This window comes from Euphorbia lathyris, chromosome 7, assembly GCF_963576675.1.
Source record: "Euphorbia lathyris chromosome 7, ddEupLath1.1, whole genome shotgun sequence".
In the NCBI taxonomy this organism is placed as follows: domain Eukaryota; kingdom Viridiplantae; phylum Streptophyta; class Magnoliopsida; order Malpighiales; family Euphorbiaceae; genus Euphorbia; species Euphorbia lathyris.
The window spans coordinates 21,237,375-21,242,734 of NC_088916.1; the positions used below are offsets into that span (position 1 = coordinate 21,237,375).

The window sequence follows — 5,360 nt, forward strand, 5'->3', positions numbered from 1 at the left end:
TTTGTGCAATGAGACTGTTGTTGTAAATTTTTTTTTTCCATTTGTCTTTATATAGTTTTTTTTTTTTGCAAAATGATAATTGAATATATTAAAAAAAAAATAATGAAATAAAAACTTTTTTTAAAAATAATATAATTCAAGATTTTTATTTTATATTTCAATAAATATTATAAAAATGTATCTTTTAATTTATTTTAAATTTTAGTTAATATTTAAAATTTAAATATACATAGAATAAATTTTAAAAATTAGTAAATTATATAATTCAAATTAATTGCAAAAAATATAACATACTATTTTAGTTATATTATAAATATTAATAATAGTAGTAGTGAATTGCTGTCTAAAAACTGGGCGGCAATGCGGCAAAATTGCCGCCCATTTTACACCGTCATTTTAAACACGTGCCTGTCCATAAAATGGGTTAAAAATAAAAAAATAAGAAAAGAAAGACAAAAGCGGTAATTCTTTTCTCTTTTCACTCTCTCTTTCTTGCTGGTCTCTCTCTCTCTCTGTTTTCTTTTCTATACTCTAAGGTGAAACCCTAGAGCTTCCAGTGCCGCTGGTGAATCTTCACTAAACGGCCATAGTGGTTCTTCCTCCTTCTGTGTGTTTTGTTTGAATGCAGGTAAATATCTCTTTCTTCTCTCTTTTCATGATGGTTGAGCCCATATTCTTCTAACTTTTGTTTAATTGGCGGAAAGTACAGATAGTCCACCCAATACCCCAAATTACAACTATGAACAATTAAATAATAAATTGAGGGAGAGAGGAAGGAATAAACAAAACGGATCGAGAGGTAAAAGAGGAGGCCTGAGATGGGTGACAGAAAGGAGACGTCCTGGTTCTGCTGGTCAGGTAGGCTTCTTACTGCCTCTACTTCTTTTCTGCTAGCGATTCGAAATTACCTAATTAAGTTTTTAATGTTGATCTTCTTTTCCTGGGCTTGGGTTTTGTTGTTATATGTGTGATGGGTTTTGAATTTGGATTGGGATTTTCCAGATTTACCAGTTCACTAACTTTATTGCTTATGAGCTCCAATGAGGTACTTTTGTTCTGCTTTACACTTTTCTTCCTGCTACTGATGCTAAGAGTGTCTCATGTGCCTATAAGATCTTTTCTTGGCTTTTTTTAAGACTCAGTTCCTTATAGAAATGGTTGCTCTTTTTGCTTTCAAATGAACTGTAATGTTGAAACTATGAACACAAAAGGCATGATTGTTAAATATGTAAATGATGTTGAAACTTTGTAAAGCTTAATACATCAGGCCCTGTTGGTCCATGCGGATACTGGTATTTAAATGTGGATTAGGAAGTAAATTGATTTTTATCGGGTTTTTTTCTTATCAACCCTCTGTATACCTCTCTACATCCATATTTTACAGCATTGGTTTTTCAATCTTATTCAATATATGACCAGGTTAGGATGTTTTCTTTTTCAATTGCATTTCTGTATTTTGACTGTGTAATGACTAATGAAGCTTAATAACAGGCACAAAAGCTCTTCGATAACATGTTAAAAAAGACCATAAATATAGTGAGCAAGCCCATCCATGAACCCAATAATCACCTTGTAGATGAAGGTGGAGTCCGACTGTTTAAAAACTCTCCTGCAGGGATAGTATTTGATCATAGAGGTGACCTCATCAGTTCATATTTTTATAAATGTTCAATGATTTTGATTGAGAAAGGCTGGCTTTCTTCTGTATTGGTAATTTATGAAAATTCTGCATTACAAGACCCTATGTTGCACGGAAACTCCTCTTTAGTAGCATTTCATGTCCGAATCTGTTTCGGTTTCATTTCCATTTCCGTGTACTAGCTATATTTTTTTAATAACAATTCTCGTTGACTGTTTCTGTGTAAGGACTCAAACTAGAGAAATGGCCATGGTCCTTATTTCTCGATATCTAGTTAAATTGGAAGTAGATGGTAGTTGCCCTGGCTTGCACAATTCTCGTTAACGACAATTTGAAGTAAGTTTGTGTTTCTTATTTTCTTTTTATTATTTCATTTTGAATGTTTATCTTAACACGATTTCGTCTAGTATTGGACTTTGGGTGGTTTGACAAGTAAATGGATTTGATTTTATCTTTTATTATTATATCAGCAATAATATTAGAATGAAGGGAATGAAAACTGTTGTTCAGGTTTTAGGGAGAGCAAGCTTGTACTCAATTGAATTTAGGGATAATGTACCAAAATGGGACTATGGTTTTTAGGGGAAGTATCAATTTAGGCTCAACCTACAAAATAGCATAAATATAGGAGTAAGGTTTAAAAAAAATATCAATTTAGTCCTCGATAACGGATTGAACACATCATTCCTAAATTGGTACCTTTTTTAAACGCTAATCCTATATTTGTGCTATTTTTTAGATTTATTTTGATACCTTATCCCTTGAATTTAATTAAACTGTTTGGCTAAGTTGAAGAATTATGTTAATTTGCGTTGAGATTACTAGTTCAATCATGGCTTTGGATTATGGTTCAAAATTGCCAATTGTCATTTTAGATTGTTTTGAACTCAAAAGTTTCTATTGGATCGTCGGATTTGTGATTTGATAATTGAGGCAATTATTATATTATATGTGCTGCTTATTCAGCCACATGAAACAATCATTATGTTTGTCTCTCAGTATGTTGATTTCGAATGAATTTTCCTTTGGAAATACATAGGATTATAGTGAATTGCAACTTTTTTTTTCTTTTCCAACTAATAATTCCGGAAAATGATATTTAACTCTGCAGAGTTTTATCTTTTCTCCCCTATATGAAATTAAATTATAAGGGGATATAGTGTTTCTTCTGTTTGATTTTTGTGCTCTTATTTCATACATAGCTTTACTTCAATTCTTTTGTCTCTTTGTTTTTTCCCACTAAATTTGGTACTGAGACTTGAGGGTGATTGCTTTGTGATTTCAGGGGCATCTTAATTATTATTCATGGGCTTAATTAGCACCTGTATTTTGCAGATTCCATTGTTTTATCTATATTCTGGGTTTTTTTTTTTGCATTATGTTGCTATCTTTAGTTATTTGGGATTACAACAATCTTAAGTGGTCTTCTTTTTAGTGATATCCTCTGTCTCAACACTACATATCTTTAACTTTTACTTTTCAAAAATAGAACATTTTATGTGCTACATTTTTTTAGTGGAAGATATGCTCATTTTGCAAAGCAACTAACCTCGTGTAATTTTGGAGTTTATGCAATGGATTGGATAGGTGAGTACAATTACATTACAGACGAATAACTCTTTATGACATTTTTCTTTTGAAGGTTTACTTGTTCATGTTTATTTTGAGACATGCTCTTACAAGAGTTCAGGACTGCTTTGTTCTGGCAGTGGTTGTGGCAATAGTTCTTCCTCCCTATCTTTTGGTGCCATAGGTCATGGTGGAAGTGATGGACTGTTCCTTCTCTAGACCATGTGATAGTTGACACTGTAAGTTCATTTGTGCTCTTTTCCCCCTCTTTGCTTACTCAGTTATTTAATCATCAGTTGTCTGCCAAGTTAATATAGAGAGCATACCTCCTACATGCATTAGCTTGCTTCTGAAACCCCATGAGATTATGTGGTTGGATTATAGCTTATCCGTTCAATCATGTATAATATGTAAGAAGGATAGTGGGATAAACTTTGCAACTGTCATTTTGACAGGGGGCTTTCTTGGAAAAAATCAAGTTAGAGCACCACGGAGTACCCTGCTTCCTTTTTGGTCACTCAACTGGAGGAGCTGTGGTTTTGAAAGTAGGGCATAGAAGGATCTTACATATTTTATTCTCTATTTGTATGCTTTATCTGTAGGTATTAAAGCTCAAATCAATTGGATAGGAAGCTACACATCTCCGCATAGAGAACATGCTAGAGGGACTTGTACTGATATCACCAGCTTTGCGTGTTAAGCCAGCACATATTATTGTCAAAGTAAGTCTAGCTCCTAATTATTTTCCTATTGTTTTAATATACACCCGACTCATTACATGTGCTCATAGGACTAACTTAGCCTCTTAAAAACTCTCAGTATGAGGTTGCATTTTCTTTTGTTTGGTTCCAATAATACAAAAATTACATTTATCAATTTCCATTTTTGTTTCTCTTCTGAATTGCTTTTGACAGTTGCACATGCAATTTTTTGTGGCTAAGGCAGTGAAGCTGGCTTGCCGTTCTGTCTATGCGCGATTCAGTTTGATATACAAGATTTGAGCATCTCTCTTTGGAACAACTACTCAGGCAGGAACCAAAAAACCCAGCAGTTGAGTAGCGAAAAGGAGATCTAAACGGTGTTAGTATATGAATGCATTTACTTTTTAAAGTTAATTTCAAACATGTTTGACTTGTTTTTGAAATTTTAAAGGTGAGGCAGTCAAAGGCGTTAATTGTCTTTCGTCATGTAGATAATGGTCTTTGATTTTTTTTACTGAACAGATAGAATGTTCAGTATAGCATCTGTTCAGCTTTTACTATGGCTAATAATGCTAACTTGTTTCTCTTTGATTGTTCTGCAATTATAGGTTGCAAAGAGGAGCATCACCGGGAGAGATTTATGGAGGCTCTTAGCATCACCAAGTCAAGGAGGGTGCCTCTATGTAAAGTTTTAAATCCATAATTAATTGCTTCACTGATTGTCCAGGGTTTCGAATTTTTTTTTTCTCTCACGAAATAGTTTATTTGTTATAATTGGTGAGCGAAATACCATGGATTGATAAAAAAAAAAAACCAAATCCTGAATAGTAGATAGATTATATTTGATCGATAAAAAAATCAATTTTCTTGTAGTGTCTATACATAATGCATAATGTAGTTTGTTTCTTTTTCTTATTTAGGTCGGAGTTTTATGATGATGATAGTGTTGATGAATGAAAGTGAAGCATAAAGAGGAATCCACATGCTTGAGAATAGACCACATTTTGTATAGCTAACTGTCTGTGGTTATAATTTTTTGTGAAATTCATACTCAAGCTTTTGCTATCTTTGATAGATTTTGGACCATGTGATGGTGATTCATTAACTTAGTTTTTGATGTAATTATATAACTCGTTTTGTAAAGAAGAATATATGTTGACTTGGTAACTAATTATGGCTATTAAGCTATTTATTATAAATTAGATTCCAATTCAGTTGTGTTATATATATATATATATATATTTGTATAATTTGCAAAATAAAAAAAGCAATAATATGTATATGTATTCAGGTATTAGTTTGTTTGGCAACAATAAGTTGTGACAGCATAGTTGTTGAACTACAACATATATGGCAACGACAGCATAGGTTGCGACAAATTAAAATATATAGCAATGATAAATATCGTTGCTAAATATTAACAACTATACCAACGATGGAATTTGTTGCTG

The 5,360-nt window shown here is 32.5% G+C and overlaps 1 long non-coding RNA gene across 16 annotated transcripts; it reads left to right on the forward strand.

The window, feature by feature from the left end:
* The first annotated feature begins 451 nt into the window (after positions 1–451).
* On the forward strand, positions 452–5,117 carry LOC136235185 (uncharacterized). Of its 16 annotated transcripts, none has more exons than XR_010691709.1 (8): positions 452–628; positions 710–1,975; positions 3,156–3,226; positions 3,349–3,447; positions 3,664–3,930; positions 4,123–4,288; positions 4,518–4,592; positions 4,830–5,117. It is a non-coding gene; the product is annotated as an uncharacterized lncRNA (long non-coding RNA). The 16 variants fall into 16 exon arrangements; XR_010691708.1 differs by having other exon boundaries at positions 710–1,045; positions 1,867–1,975; positions 3,156–3,447; XR_010691700.1 differs by having other exon boundaries at positions 710–858; positions 1,003–1,045; positions 1,492–3,447.
* The last annotated feature ends 243 nt before the right edge of the window (positions 5,118–5,360 follow it).